The following is a 17,066-nucleotide window of genomic DNA, read 5'->3' on the forward strand; positions in this document are numbered from 1 at the left end:
CGAAGGCGCGCCTAAGGCAAGCCCGTCTGCGCCCGTCCGCGACCGACCGGGACCAGGGGCCATACCCCCTACAGGTTCGAACCTATCCATACACAAACCAATCTATTATACACGAAGCAAACTACTAGCCCTTAACAAAGCCACCACGAATGTGAGATCTCCCCCTGCCCTGGTCGGACCACTCCATGTTATCCTTCTCATTTAAGCTCCCTGGTAAACGCCTGAAGCAGAGACTCACCCCCTTTACCACCAACAGAACCTGGAGACTAATTAATGACTCCAACTTTCAAGACCACTTCCTCGAGACAGACGTTACTTTGCGGGATGACTCTCCCATTTGCAGTAATGTCACTCTCCTAGACACTGGAATTCGCCAAACGCTGGATAAAATAGCCCCTATGCGGGAATCAAAGAAAAAACCACTAGGGAAAAATGGTACACCCCCCTCCTCAAGGGACTTAAAAAGGAATGCCAAAAGGACGAACTCTGATGGAGACAAACAAAAGACCCAGAAACCAGAGCAATCTATGTCACTAAACGAAAACAGTACATATCAGCAATCCGAGACGCGAAAAAAGCATACTTCACCCAGCGAATTCATGACAGCAACAATTCCGCAAAAGAATTGTTCAAAATAGTGAAGGAACTCAACAATCCGTCCAGCACCTCACAAACCCTCACCCCTTCAACCGAGGCCTGTGAGTGCATCAGCACCTTTTTTGCGGAAAAAATTAACAAAATGTATTCTACTTTCGCCCCCCCCAACACCCTTACCCTACCGGACAACCCCGGCAAGCATCCCCCAACAACGGACAAATAAATCAAATCTGGCTCTCCCGCGGACCCGTGTCCCCATTTGTGTTCTCCAAAATTGCACCAACGCTCTGCCCTTTCATTACTAAACTTTTTAATCAATCACTCATCACCGCGTCCTTTCCGGAAGCCTGGAAACACGCATCCGTAACCCCCCTCCTGAAAAAAGCAGGGTCCGACATCTCCAATCCGGAGAATTACAGGCCAATTTCCCAACTCCCCTACCTTTCCAAGGCTTTGGATAAACTGGTTAACACACAATTATCCCGATACTTGGAAGACAATTCACTCCTGGACCCCTCCCAGACCGGCTTTAGAGCCAACAATAGCACCGAGGCAACGTTGCTGGCAGTGTCGGACAGTGTCAGATGCATCACAGATCAAGGGGGGTCTGTGGCTCTGATACTGCTTGACCTGTCAGCGGCGTTTGATACGGTAGCACAAGAGTGCCTGCTAAACACCCTCCGGAGCAAAGGAGTGCAATCCACAGCTCTGAGCTGGATTAAATCATTCCTCAGCAAGCGCACCCAAGCAGTGCACATGGGCCAGTACCACTCAAAACCCTATCCCACCAGCTGTGGGGTCCCACAAGGGGCCTCACTGAGCCCCACTCTCTTTAATGTCTATGTTTCATCTCTGGCTGACATTGGAAGAAAGTGGGGCATCGGCATATGTTCTTATGCCGACGACACACAGCTGATGGTGACAATGGGTGAAGAGGTGGAGACAACAAAGAAAAAACTACATAGCTGTCTCTCCGAAATGGCGGATTGGATGCGAAACCACTGCTTAAAATTAAACGCCGGCAAATCGGAGATCCTACTATTCGGAGGAGCCAAACTCACATGGAATGCCACATGGTGGCCACCATCATTGGGGTCAGCCCCCACCCCAAAACAGCATGCCAGAAATCTGGGTATCATTATGGATGATGCACTATCCATGAAGGACCACATCCGATCACTTTGGGGCAAAGGTTTCGCAATTCTTAAACTCCTAGCAAAAATCTTTCCCTGGATACCTCTGGACTGCCGACGTACAGTCACCCAGGCCCTACTGGTCAGCCGCCTGGATTATGGCAATGCCCTGTTCGAAGGGATGAACGAACAACTGTTCTCCCGACTACAGGTCCTACAAAACCAGGCAGCTAAACTGGTTTGCAACAAAGGCAAGCGAGACTCTGCATCCGCATGCCTCAGGAAACTCCACTGGTTACCAATGCGCCAGATGGCTACCTTCAAAATACTCTGCCACGCGCACAGAGCTCTTAATAAAACTGGCCCCACTATCCTCCAAGGGAAAATCGAATTCTACACCCCCAACAGGAATTTAAGATCGAACCAATTGGCTCTGGCTAAACCCAAGCGCATTTACAAAGCAAGGACCGGCGGACGCGCCTTCTCATATCTGGCCGCAAAAAGGTGGAATGAGTTACCTGTAGAACTCAGACACACCACAAACTACCTTCAATTCAGGAAACAATTAAAAACTCACCTGTTCCCTAAAAAATAACTCTCAGCACAGTCCTCAGCAGTCTCTTCTGTTTACAGCGCCGTGATATCCCCTGGGATTAGTGTTGCGCTTTATAAATACCAGAAATAAATAAATAAATCCCTGAGAAGTGAGCTTTGAGTCGATGTAGTGTTCCTCTTATACCACTGCAATTCACCCTCTCCAAAGCCTCAAGAATTCCTGGGTGTGAAGGGCGGCTGATTCTGATTGGGTGCTTGATAGTTTTCCAGAAACTCATGTTCTTGATTGTTCATGTTTGTCAGTAGTCAATTAAACATGCCCAGGGGTTTTATCTCTTCAGTTGGCACAAGCTGCAATAAAAGTTTCTTTGTCGTTGCAAAAAAATATGAACAGCTGAGAGCCTCTGTCTGTCAAAGAATGGAAGGGCTGGGAAACTGTCATTCATCTCACTGCTAAACAGAGCAGTGTCATGCTTCATCCTCCGTCAGGCCTCTGATTTTGACCAACATCGCTTAGAACACTGGGACTTTAGAGACCATCCTTTTAATGAGAAAAACAAAACTACAAGTCCCATAAGCAATAGTGGTGAAAGGTGTCACGCATGACCTGGGACAACATCTGAGTCAGCGCATCCAGTTCCATTTTTTAAGTATTTGAGACAATATTGAATTTATAACATTTGTTTTTTATGGTCATGAGTCACCAGAATACTAAAAACGTGTCTTTTATTTTCAAGGTCAATTAAGTAATGGTCACCAGCTTGGAAGCTCTGTTCATTCTTCAGTATTTGTCATTGATCTCCACGTGTGGCTGGTTTGGGTCTGCCCCCTGCATCGTTTCCGATAACTCGCACAGGTAAGGAGCTTGTAGCAGCAACATGATAACCCCATACTCGTCTGTAAGAAGTGCGCTCGGAGGCAGGTATCCGATAATTTTTGTGAAACAAGCAAGCGCCAATATCTGCTATGTACATTTGTTAAAATAAAATAGTCAAATCACAGTATACTGTTCCGGAGGTTCGTCCCATAGACATTATTTGTAACTGAATGCAGACACCCAAGTTGCGTTCACTCACCTGAAGGTGACATGCTTCATCATTGGGCTATACTTCTCACCAGGCCGGCGCTACAATGCCTGGCAGGCACCACAAGAGGGCACTTTGTCGGAGATCTTTTATTAAGTAGGCCGGATGAGCATAGTAGGACAGAGGATGTTGTGTCATAAGATGTGAGATTGGTGAAAGTCTGAATATAAGATCAACTATCGACCAGTTGCCGCAATATAGGTAATGTGATCTTCCTGGTCCATGTTGAGATTAAAAACAGTGGCAGAGAAATTGAGGAACTAATGGCCCCTATCACTGTGTGAAAGTGTCGCGCACCTATGGACCTGCTGGTAAGCTGGGGTCTATACTTCAGGTCAACTTTTTTCATGCCTTGTGTAGTCATGGAGCAATCTGTTGCCATTTCATCAGGACCAAATATGGGAAAATGGGTAAATGTGACCTAATCTTCTCCACAGCGTGAGGAGCTCTGTAACTCAAAGCCCTCCACCGTGCATAGGTGATAAGGTGCCTATTACCATCTTACTACCACAGGTGAGCACTGCCTAACAGAGTGCACTAGATAAGGTTACCCTTCTAAAATTCAGGACATACTGACTTATCCAATAGCGAAGAAGCCACTTCAGAGGGCAACTGGTTTGAAAAGCACGTGCTTCCTAGGGTGCCTGCGTTCAGTTAGAGATAATGTCTGTGGGACTGAACCTCCAGAACAGTGTACTGTGAGTTGATTTATATGAAGAATGTGTATTCTGGACTGTCATTTTCCTCGCCATCTCTTGTGCTATGTAAAATAAAACACAACACATCGGGAGGCCAACACATCTATCATAAATTTAATGCAAAAATCGCAAAAGGCCAAGCAAACTAACAAGTGACAATTGTCTTTGCAATGGACAAGAGCATCCACCCTAAAGCAAGTTGGATTATATAATGCTAATGTCCCCCATGTATTTTTATACACTTTTCTCCTAATACAAGTCAATGAAACATGAACACGTGATAGAAACAGTTACTGAAACAACACTAATGAGTAGGAGGCAGGATCTTCTCTCGAGAGGAATGTGAGGAGTCCGTGAGGTACAGATAAAAGATACACAGACAAGCTGCAGAATTCACTGTTTCTGGAAATAACACTTCTGTTTGTCAATGTTCAATTTACATATATCAACAAGGAGAGAGGTAGGGAAATTCAAAGACACTCTCTTAGTCCCCGGTTAAATGTCAAACAACAAAAAAAGAGAGAGGTCTAATCTGGTCAAGCACACGGCTACCAGAAATGTGGAGCAAAAGGATAAGTGGATAGTATTGATCACAGTCACTCTAGTTGAGTGGGATCACAGTCACTCTATTTGAGTAGGAAAGCCCTCACACACCGACCTAGTCAGTGTCATGCTTCATCATCGGGCCCCACCGAAGAGACCGAGTGTCTCTTCGGTGTGCTACGACGCCAGAAAGACTGCGGAGCTGGTTGTGTGGGGAGGATGTGTTGTGAAAATTCTCAAATTAAAAGTGACTAACAGGGTATCAAAAAAAAAAACTTTAATGAGTGATCCCTAAGACACGTGTAAGTGGTATATGTGTCTGAATTTAAAAGCCAAGGTTATTAGGATTTTGTTTAAATTCAGCTAAATACCACAAATTTATTAAAATTAATCAGTCAACATGTTTCTGCCTACTATGCTACTATGTGGTATATATTCACCATGGCATTCTTCAGGACTATAACCCCGGCGGTATGGACACTCTAATAGTCCACCCTAACCTGGGGGCGTGAAAGTGAAAAGGAAAAGTGAAAAAAGTGCTTAAAAAATTGGGAGAGCAATTTGCTCAATCCAAAAAAAACCCTAATTAGGGGTATATCAGCACCTGTAAGAAAAGATATACAGACAAACAGATATAGACATACATACAATTAGTATATGCCAGCGTAGACTTATCATAGTGCTCCTAAGATGGTGGCAAACCTATGTGTGCACACAATAACAGATAACTTATGCACCATCCAAGTAGCCCTTAGGGATATTTGTACTTGATAGGAGGTGGAGTGCTAGAGGTGGTTAAAAACTACTATTGTAGTGAAGGAGATAAAAACGCGATGTGAATTCTCCATGAGAAGGGATCAATTTGACCAAATGGTCGGTGACCCCCACAAGATGGTGAAATATGGAGAACATCTCACTTTAAAATTGGGCGCTACTTGCACCATGGGTCTCGGGAGGGGGGTTGGAGCGCGCTTGGCACATCCTAAGAAAAAAACGGAATGAAAATGTCAGCATAACCCATACAACACACAGGCACTTAGCTTTTGTCAATCGTAGTAATCGTTCCGCTGTGGGTGCAGACTCACGCCCTCAGCGCTCACAGCCCGCTTGTCAACCTGTTGGAACCCTCTAGACCGGACCCCGACGATGGAGAGCGGGGCCGGTGAATGAGTTTAAGAGCGCTTTGTTTACGCGCTCGATTCCGGGTTGGGCGTGCCTCGCTGAGTTCGGGTTAGGCGTGTCACGCTGAAAACGAGGCTTGGGGCGCACACGCCCACTTGGGCGGAGCGCGTTAATAATCAGACCGAGGCTTGGATTGAAAAGCCTATCCCTGAGGGAGGTGTTTACACGCTAATGGTTGTTATGACAACCAAGGGCAATTGTTGTTTGTCGGAAAATAGATCGAGGGATTAGCTCTTTTAATCGGCAAGTTTTTCCTTTACTTTCAGGAAATTGCTACTGCTATAAACCAGTAGGTAAAAAAATGCAGAGGGACAGAGCGAAAAAACACATACTTTCAAGAAGATTGGGATTTTATACACATGGATTGGTCTGTGGACAAGATATTAAAGTGCACAGAGTTTTTATGAAAAACATGTCGAATGTTGCATGTTTAAAACAGATCAGTTCTGTGTAATGTCTAACAGCCTTCTGAAGTTATGGAGTTCATGTTAGGACTGTGTTCCAGGGGATATCGTCGTTGAGCCCATTGATATTTGTCCCCAGACGGTACACCCAACGCTGTTCTTTTTCGAACAGTCTATTTTGTATATTCCTGGCACCATCAATTGTTTCAATGACAGTCCACTTCATGTCATTAGTGGTATGATTCTTTTCTAGGAAATGGCGGCTCAGCTTTGTTGTTACTTTCTTGCACCTTATATTACTTCGGTGCTCGCAGATCCGTTGTTTCACTTTTCTAGTGGTCATGCCCACGTACCGAAGGTTACAGGAACATGTGATCAGGTAGACCACATTGCATGAGTTGCAATTAGTATGATCACGTTGCGTCCACACTTTCCCTTCTTCCAATGCCAAGGTTTTTGTAGGTTGTGTTAAGTGGCAAACACTACAGTCCGAGCAGGGGTAATGCCCGGTGATTTTAGGGAGTCCCCACGACGTTGTCACTGATGGTGTCATATTCAGTGGATTCTCTTTTGGGCGTGTGTGGACCAGCGTATCTCTTAGACTGCGTCCCTTTTTAAAGGAAAAGAGGGTTTTTCCCAATCCTTTTTAAAGGTTCTCACAATACTCCAGTGTTTGTTTATACTCTTTTTCATGATGTTGGAGAGGCTGCTGTATGTCGTGACACAGGTGAGTGGAATCTGATCTGAATTATTTGTTTTTTCTTCAAGAAGAGCTTCCCTTGGTTGATTTTTAGCTCTTTTGAATCCTTTGTTTAGGGTGGAGTTAGGATAGCCTCTATTTTTCAATTTTTCGGTCAGATTAGCTGATTGATTTTTGAAGTCTATGGTTGTGCTGCAATTCCTCCGCAGCCTGAGATATTGCCCGTAAGGGAGATTTTCTTTTAGCGGACGCGGGTGGAAGCTGTTAAATTGCAGGAGATTATTTTTTGCAGTAGGTTTGTTGTGGGTTTTTGTGGCCAGTGTCGTTCCACTGATTGAGATGACCACATCTAAGAACACGATTTCTTTTTTGCTTGTGGTGTTAGTGAATCTTAGATTAGGGTCTAAGGTATTGACCCATGAAAGGAAATCTTTCAAGTCATTATCACTACCATTCCAAATGAGTAGGATGTGGTCAATGTAGCGTTTCCACAAAAGCATTGACGAAAAAAAGGTGGCAGTTGGTGGTAGGATATGTTTAGCCTCAAAATCTGCCACATACAGCCCCGCCACGCTCGGCGCGAAGGTGCTGCCCATGGATGTCCCAGAGCATTGTAGGTACAATTTGTTTTTAAATGAGAAAAAGTTTTCTTTTAGTGCTATAGTGGCACAATCGATGATGAATTTTTTTGGGGTCTGGAATTCCCAGTTGGTTGAGTCTAGGGCCTTTTTAAGGACCTCAATTGTGTCATCCTGCGGAATGCTAGTATAGAGGCTTTCCACGTCTAGTGTTACCAGGGTGATAGAGTTTTCAGGAAAGTTGATTCCTGTCAAAAGTCGTAACAGGCTCTTGGTGTCCTTCAGGTAAGTCGGTGTAGACTGGACTAATGGTTTTAAAAAATGATCACAAAATTGTGATAGTGGTTCCAGAAGTGACCCAATTCCTGAGACGATTGGGCGTCCAGGTGGAGGGAGTTTGTTCTTATGCATTTTCGGCAAAGTGTAGAAGTAGGGTATTACACTACTTGTATTATTCAAAAATGCAGCTTCATTCTTGGAAATCTGGTCTTGGTCCTCTGCTTGTTTTACCATGGAGCTGATTCTTTTTGTGAGGTCTGGGGTTGGATCCAATACCAGTGGCGTGTAATTTCTAACGTCACTGAGTAGATTTTTGCAGGTGGTCTTATATGCAGTAGTGTCTTGGATGACGATCCCTCCGCCCTTGTCCGCGGGTTTTATGGTTATGGAGGTGTCGTTTTTTAATTGTTGCAATGCCTCGAATTCAGCAGTACTGAAATTCCCGAATGTTCGCGGGTTTTGGCAATGTTCTAGGTCCTTAAATACCGCTTGCTCAAAAGCAGTTATGGCTGCTGGTATTGTGTGTGAGGGCGGGATGAAGGTGGAGTTAGGTCTTAAGCCTGTGTCACCTTTCCTGACTGATTCCAATGGGTCTATTTTTCCATCAAAAAAAGCTTTCAGTTTCAATTTGCGAAAAAACCCTGCTAATTCGCAGTGCATTTTGAATTTATCGGGTTTGGCTGTGGGGACAAAACCAAGCCCCTTCTCCAAAACTTTGATCTCCACAGGAGTAAGTATTCTGGTGGATAGATTTGTCACTAGACTTAGACTCCGCTCGGACCCGGCTGCTGGTTGCTCCGGGTGTGGTTCGCTACTGAGTCGTCTTCCTGCCAGGTTACTCTGGTGTTCCCTCTCCTCTTGCCTCGGCCTCTCCGGCCGCTCTCTAAAAAAGGCTGTCTATACTGTTGTTGGTAGTTGGCCGGAGGCAAGAAGCCTGGGTTCCAGCCCATAAAAGGGTAGGGTGGCTGTTGAAAAGCATAGGGGTGGGTACCCATCCCCATTTGTGGGGGGTACCACTGTTGGTGATTGCCTTGATTTCCGTGTCCACTTCTGTACGTTCTATTGCCACGGTTACCCCTTCTTTTGGTTTGTTTGAATGAGTTGTTACTAGAACCGCTGCTATTCGATGAATCATCATCTGAGTAGTCTGGGTTGTTGGTATTACGTGCTGGTGGAGTGAATGAAGCCGCAGAGTAGGGATATACTTTCTCAAACTCAAATTTCTTTTGGTCTTTTTGAAGTTTTGTCACCTTTGATTGCATTAGGTTGTCTTTGTATTCGTTCATCTCCTTGTTAAGTTCATCTAGTCGTTTTTTGTAGCCGGTGATAGTGGCTTTGAAGTGAGTCTCTGTTTCCCTAATTTCTATCATAATGGATTCCGAGAGTCTGAAGGCTGTTTTGATTATTAGGACCATCCAATCGCGTGTGCAGTGCCATGCGATTGCGGCCCAGTCCTTACGGAAGGCAGCATCATTCAAAAAGATGCGTGGGGCATTGGTCACCAGAAGGCCTTTCGGTGCTGTGTTGGTTGTTAAATAGCCCTTCATGATTGTACCATGAAGGACGGTACGTATGTGCTCTTTCTTTTTTTCTGACAGACTATCCCATTCAGCCGTGTTGGCTATTGCCTGTGATATGTGAGGGTCTGCAAAGACTGCAGCATCTGACATCAACTCCTCGATTTCTGCCTCAGAGTATGTCAGACCCAGGTTCGCCATAGTGAGATGTAGGTTAAAAGAACAAGCAACAAAAGTAAACTATTGTTGTCTTGCTCACAATAAAAGAAAGCTCTCACAGCTGTGCGCTGCTATGATATATATCAACAAGGAGAGAGGTAGGGAAATTCAAAGACATTCTCTTAGTCCCCGGTTAAATGTCAAACAACAAAAAAAGAGAGCAAGTACTTATATCCCTAAGGGCTACTTGGATGGTGCATAAGTTATCTGTTATTGTGTGCACACATAGGTTTGCCACCATCTTAGGAGCACTATGATAAGTCTACGCTGGCATATACTAATTGTATGTATGTCTATATCTGTTTGTCTGTATATCTTTTCTTACAGGTGCTGATATACCCCTAATTAGGTTTTTTTTTGGATTGAGCAAATTGCTCTCCCAATTTTTTAAGCACTTTTTTCACTTTTCCTTTTCACTTTCACGCCCCCAGGTTAGGGTGGACTATTAGAGTGTCCATACCGCCGGGGTTATAGTCCTGAAGAATGCCATGGTGAATATATACCACATAGTAGACAGAAACATGTTGACTGATTAATTTTAATAAATTTGTGGTATTTAGCTGAATTTAAACAAAATCCTAATAACCTTGGCTTTTAAATTCAGACACATATACCACTTACACGTGTCTTAGGGATCACTCATTAAAGTTTTTTTTTTGATACCCTGTTAGTCACTTTTAATTTGAGAATTTTCACAACACATCCTCCCCACACAACCAGCTCCGCAGTCTTTCTGGCGCCGTAGCACACCGAAGAGACACTCGGTCTCTTCGGTGGGGCCCGATGATGAAGCATGACACTGACTAGGTCGGTGTGTGAGGGCTTTCCTACTCAAATAGAGTGACTGTGATCCCACTCAACTAGAGTGACTGTGATCAATACTATCCACTTATCCTTTTGCTCCACATTTCTGGTAGCCGTGTGCTTGACCAGATTAGACCTCTCTCTTTTTTTGTTGTTTGACATTTAACCGGGGACTAAGAGAGTGTCTTTGAATTTCCCTACCTCTCTCCTTGTTGATATATATCATAGCAGCGCACAGCTGTGAGAGCTTTCTTTTATTGTGAGCAAGACAACAATAGTTTACTTTTGTTGCTTGTTCTTTTAACCTACATCTCACTATGGCGAACCTGGGTCTGACATACTCTGAGGCAGAAATCGAGGAGTTGATGTCAGATGCTGCAGTCTTTGCAGACCCTCACATATCACAGGCAATAGCCAACACGGCTGAATGGGATAGTCTGTCAGAAAAAAAGAAAGAGCACATACGTACCGTCCTTCATGGTACAATCATGAAGGGCTATTTAACAACCAACACAGCACCGAAAGGCCTTCTGGTGACCAATGCCCCACGCATCTTTTTGAATGATGCTGCCTTCCGTAAGGACTGGGCCGCAATCGCATGGCACTGCACACGCGATTGGATGGTCCTAATAATCAAAACAGCCTTAAGACTCTCGGAATCCATTATGATAGAAATTAGGGAAACAGAGACTCACTTCAAAGCCACTATCACCGGCTACAAAAAATGACTAGATGAACTTAACAGGGAGATGAACGAATACAAAGACAACCTAATGCAATCAAAGGTGACAAAACTTCAAAAAGACCAAAAGAAATTTGAGTTTGAGAAAGTATATCCCTACTCTGCGGCTTCATTCACTCCACCAGCACGTAATACCAACAACCCAGACTACTCAGATGATGATTCATCGAATAGCAGCGGTTCTAGTAACAACTCATTCAAACAAACCAAAAGAAGGGGTAACCGTGGCAATAGAACGAACAGAAGTGGACACGGAAATCAAGGCAATCACCAACAGTGGTACCCCCCACAAATGGGGATGGGTACCCACCCCTATGCTTTTCAACAGCCACCCTACCCTTTTATGGGCTGGAACCCAGGCTTCTTGCCTCCGGCCAACTACCAACAACAGTATAGACGGCCTTTTTTAGAGAGCGGCCGGAGAGGCCGAGGCAAGAGGAGAGGGAACACCAGAGTAACCTGGCAGGAAGACGACTCAGTAGCGAACCACACCCGGAGCAACCAGCAGCCGGGTCCGAGCGGAGTCTAAGTCTAGTGACAAATCTATCCACCAGAATACTTACTCCTGTGGAGATCAAAGTTTTGGAGAAGGGGCTTGGTTTTGTCCCCACAGCCAAACCCGATAAATTCAAAATGCACTGCGAATTAGCAGGGTTTTTTCGCAAATTGAAACTGAAAGCTTTTTTTGATGGAAAAATAGACCCACTGGAATCAGTCAGGAAAGGTGACACAGGCTTAAGACCTAACTCCACCTTCATCCCGCCCTCACACACAATACCAGCAGCCATAACTGCTTTTGAGCAAGCGGTATTTAAGGACCTAGAACATTGCCAAAACCCGCGAACATTCGGGAATTTCAGTACTGCTGAATTCGAGGCATTGCAACAATTAAAAAACGACACCTCCATAACCATAAAACCCGCGGACAAGGGCGGAGGGATCGTCATCCAAGACACTACTGCATATAAGACCACCTGCAAAAATCTACTCAGTGACGTTAGAAATTACACGCCACTGGTATTGGATCCAACCCCAGACCTCACAAAAAGAATCAGCTCCATGGTAAAACAAGCAGAGGACCAAGACCAGATTTCCAAGAATGAAGCTGCATTTTTGAATAATACAAGTAGTGTAATACCCTACTTCTACACTTTGCCGAAAATGCATAAGAACAAACTCCCTCCACCTGGACGCCCAATCGTCTCAGGAATTGGGTCACTTCTGGAACCACTATCACAATTTTGTGATCATTTTTTAAAACCATTAGTCCAGTCTACACCGACTTACCTGAAGGACACCAAGAGCCTGTTACGACTTTTGACAGGAATCAACTTTCCTGAAAACTCTATCACCCTGGTAACACTAGACGTGGAAAGCCTCTATACTAGCATTCCGCAGGATGACACAATTGAGGTCCTTAAAAAGGCCCTAGACTCAACCAACTGGGAATTCCAGACCCCAAAAAAATTCATCATCGATTGTGCCACTATAGCACTAAAAGAAAACTTTTTCTCATTTAAAAACAAATTGTACCTACAATGCTCTGGGACATCCATGGGCAGCACCTTCGCGCCGAGCGTGGCGGGGCTGTATGTGGCAGATTTTGAGGCTAAACATATCCTACCACCAACTGCCACCTTTTTTTCGTCAATGCTTTTGTGGAAACGCTACATTGATGACATCCTACTCATTTGGAATGGTAGTGATAATGACTTGAAAGATTTCCTTTCATGGGTCAATACCTTAGACCCTAATCTAAGATTCACTAACACCACAAGCAAAAAAGAAATCGTGTTCTTAGATGTGGTCATCTCAATCAGTGGAACGACACTGGCCACAAAAACCCACAACAAACCTACTGCAAAAAATAATCTCCTGCAATTTAACAGCTTCCACCCGCGTCCGCTAAAAGAAAATCTCCCTTACGGGCAATATCTCAGGCTGCGGAGGAATTGCAGCACAACCATAGACTTCAAAAATCAATCAGCTAATCTGACCGAAAAATTGAAAAATAGAGGCTATCCTAACTCCACCCTAAACAAAGGATTCAAAAGAGCTAAAAATCAACCAAGGGAAGCTCTTCTTGAAGAAAAAACAAATAATTCAGATCAGATTCCACTCACCTGTGTCACGACATACAGCAGCCTCTCCAACATCATGAAAAAGAGTATAAACAAACACTGGAGTATTGTGAGAACCTTTAAAAAGGATTGGGAAAAACCCCTCTTTTCCTTTAAAAAGGGACGCAGTCTAAGAGATACGCTGGTCCACACACGCCCAAAAGAGAATCCACTGAATATGACACCATCAGTGACAACGTCGTGGGGACTCCCTAAAATCACCGGGCATTACCCCTGCTCGGACTGTAGTGTTTGCCACTTAACACAACCTACAAAAACCTTGGCATTGGAAGAAGGGAAAGTGTGGACGCAACGTGATCATACTAATTGCAACTCATGCAATGTGGTCTACCTGATCACATGTTCCTGTAACCTTCGGTACGTGGGCATGACCACTAGAAAAGTGAAACAACGGATCTGCGAGCACCGAAGTAATATAAGGTGCAAGAAAGTAACAACAAAGCTGAGCCGCCATTTCCTAGAAAAGAATCATACCACTAATGACATGAAGTGGACTGTCATTGAAACAATTGATGGTGCCAGGAATATACAAAATAGACTGTTCGAAAAAGAACAGCGTTGGGTGTACCGTCTGGGGACAAATATCAATGGGCTCAACGACGATATCCCCTGGAACACAGTCCTAACATGAACTCCATAACTTCAGAAGGCTGTTAGACATTACACAGAACTGATCTGTTTTAAACATGCAACATTCGACATGTTTTTCATAAAAACTCTGTGCACTTTAATATCTTGTCCACAGACCAATCCATGTGTATAAAATCCCAATCTTCTTGAAAGTATGTGTTTTTTCGCTCTGTCCCTCTGCATTTTTTTACCTACTGGTTTATAGCAGTAGCAATTTCCTGAAAGTAAAGGAAAAACTTGCCGATTAAAAGAGCTAATCCCTCGATCTATTTTCCGCCAAACAACAATTGCCCTTGGTTGTCATAACAACCATTAGCGTGTAAACACCTCCCTCAGGGATAGGCTTTTCAATCCAAGCCTCGGTCTGATTATTAACGCGCTCCGCCCAAGTGGGCGTGTGCGCCCCAAGCCTCGTTTTCAGCGTGACACGCCTAACCCGAACTCAGCGAGGCACGCCCAACCCGGAATCGAGCGCGTAAACAAAGCGCTCTTAAACTCATTCACCGGCCCCGCTCTCCATCGTCGGGGTCCGGTCTAGAGGGTTCCAACAGGTTGACAAGCGGGCTGTGAGCGCTGAGGGCGTGAGTCTGCACCCACAGCGGAACGATTACTACGATTGACAAAAGCTAAGTGCCTGTGTGTTGTATGGGTTATGCTGACATTTTCATTCCGTTTTTTTCTTAGGATGTGCCAAGCGCGCTCCAACCCCCCTCCCGAGACCCATGGTGCAAGTAGCGCCCAATTTTAAAGTGAGATGTTCTCCATATTTCACCATCTTGTGGGGGTCACCGACCATTTGGTCAAATTGATCCCTTCTCATGGAGAGTTCACATCGCGTTTTTATCTCCTTCACTACAACAGTAGTTTTTAACCACCTCTAGCACTTCACCTCCTAGCAAGTACTTATATCCCTAAGGGCTACTTGGATGGTGCATAAGTTATCTGTTATTGTGTGCACACATAGGTTTGCCACCATCTTAGGAGCACTATGATAAGTCTACGCTGGCATATACTAATTGTATGTATGTCTATATCTGTTTGTCTGTATATCTTTTCTTACAGGTGCTGATATACCCCTAATTAGGGTTTTTTTTGGATTGAGCAAATTGCTCTCCCAATTTTTTAAGCACTTTTTTCACTTTTCCTTTTCACTTTCACGCCCCCAGGTTAGGGTGGACTATTAGAGTGTCCATACCGCCGGGGTTATAGTCCTGAAGAATGCCATGGTGAATATATACCACATAGTAGGCAGAAACATGTTGACTGATTAATTTTAATAAATTTGTGGTATTTAGCTGAATTTAAACAAAATCCTAATAACCTTGGCTTTTAAATTCAGACACATATACCACTTACACGTGTCTTAGGGATCACTCATTAAAGTTTTTTTTTTTTGATACCCTGTTAGTCACTTTTAATTTGAGAATTTTCACAACACATCCTCCCCACACAACCAGCTCCGCAGTCTTTCTGGCGTCGTAGCACACCGAAGAGACACTCGGTCTCTTCGGTGGGGCCCGATGATGAAGCATGACACTGACTAGGTCGGTGTGTGAGGGCTTTCCTACTCAAATAGAGTGACTGTGATCCCACTCAACTAGAGTGACTGTGATCAATACTATCCACTTATCCTTTTGCTCCACATTTCTGGTAGCCGTGTGCTTGACCAGATTAGACCTCTCTCTTTTTTTGTTGTTTGAATGTTCAATTTACTACAAGATGCAGGAAAGTGTGCAGATGGACTTCACTAAATAAGATGGTTCTGAGCCCTAATAGAATCATGTAACTTTGCAGGCATATTAAGGCGAACAGTCACATCAAATTAATATAAGAATATTGTAATTTGGTATTGTAATATATCAATGCACATTGTGACAGTGATGTGTATGATGTGTAAACAATTATCGATATTAAAGAAACTAGTATATCCAGTTATGCTTTCTCAATTCCTTCTTCCTAGAGGCCACCAATGCTGCTATCCAGCTGTATTCAGCAGTGCCACCTGTGACCTATAATCCTGTATTTAATCAACACCAAAGGTTGTCAATGCTTCTAGCCAACTCCGGTCACTGGTGCCACTCGCACCCCAACCACCCTTGGGCCTCTTATTCTTTTAGCCTGCTCCAGTCAGTAGTGGCCCCTTTGGCCTGTATGTAAGCCTACTAGCCAGCTCCTGTTAGTACTGGCCCCTGGGACCTGTTATCATTCTAGCCAACTTGAGTCATTAGTAGCGCCTTGGGAATAGTGATCATACTAACCAGCTTCAGTCAGTATTGGCCCCCTGAGACCTATTATCCTGCTAAGTAACTCCAGTCAGTAGTGACCCCTGTACCTTAAATCCTGCAAATATTCAAAACCAGAGGTCAACTCTACTGCCAACCAGTTCCAGTCAATATTGACATGTATTGTTACCCTGCCTGTAATGAATACCAGAGGCTAGCGTTGTTGCTAGCCAGCTCCAGTCACTAGTGGCCTGTCACATTGTTAGACCTGGCCTCGTGGCGTGGTACCCCCCAAGCCTCAGCGCCCCAACAGTTGCCCCTGTACAGCAGAAACCCCCGGTCGTCCCATCTTCTGTCCGCCCCGCTTCCTACATGACCCTACCGATAGGACGACCATCCCCGTATCCCGCCATCTATCTTCCCGGTACCGGACGCCCCCAACCCGCATCAACCACGAAGGCCTCCGGTAGCCATCACCGTTCCCTAAGATCCCTGACTCCATAGCCCCCTGCATGACCCCGGCCCCAGCGAAACACAGGCACCAGACGCGCCATGCCCGGCGGGGGGTAGAGGGCTTCCTCTGAGTGAGATAGGGTGGAGTAGTTTTGATCACACCTCTGGCCTCTCCCTGAAGACGGGTTTCGATCACCCCTCCGGCCTCCCCGAGAGCTGGCCCCACTCCCTGCTGGGTGTCTGGAAACCCCCAGACCCATCTTCAAATGATCAAAGGGCCGGATAGCAGGAAACCCCAACAATCAGCCTCTGGGCACCAGATACCCGCCTGCGAGTGCTCGGACTTCAAAGGGAACCAGGACTATAACCAGGGCCGCTCTGGAACTAGCGGGCAGTTGAATCCTGGAAGAAGAGATCCCTGCTGACCTGGTCGCGGCTCAACCATCTCACGAGAAGATCGCTACCCGAACTTTGGAACCTGTGAGCCCTGCTGACTTGGTCGGGGCTCCCTTGAACTTGATCAACCTCGGCGTGAGCCCTGCGGACTTGGTCGCGGCTCCCTTGAAATCTACCGACCTCTGCTT

The 17,066-nt window shown here is 45.1% G+C and overlaps 1 protein-coding gene across 1 annotated transcript in view; it reads left to right on the forward strand.

Annotated features, from left to right (window-relative positions):
- LOC147737432 (uncharacterized) overlaps positions 1–17,066 on the forward strand; it is a 101,529-nt gene that overhangs the window by 24,371 nt on the left and 60,092 nt on the right. Inside the window, exon 2 of the mRNA XM_086924019.1 lies at positions 3,023–3,141. The gene's annotated coding sequence lies outside the window, so the exon portion shown is untranslated. The remainder of the gene's footprint in view (positions 1–3,022; positions 3,142–17,066) is intronic.

This window comes from Lissotriton vulgaris, chromosome 1_1 (assembly GCF_964263255.1).
Source record: "Lissotriton vulgaris chromosome 1_1, aLisVul1.2, whole genome shotgun sequence".
NCBI lineage: Eukaryota > Metazoa > Chordata > Amphibia > Caudata > Salamandridae > Lissotriton > Lissotriton vulgaris.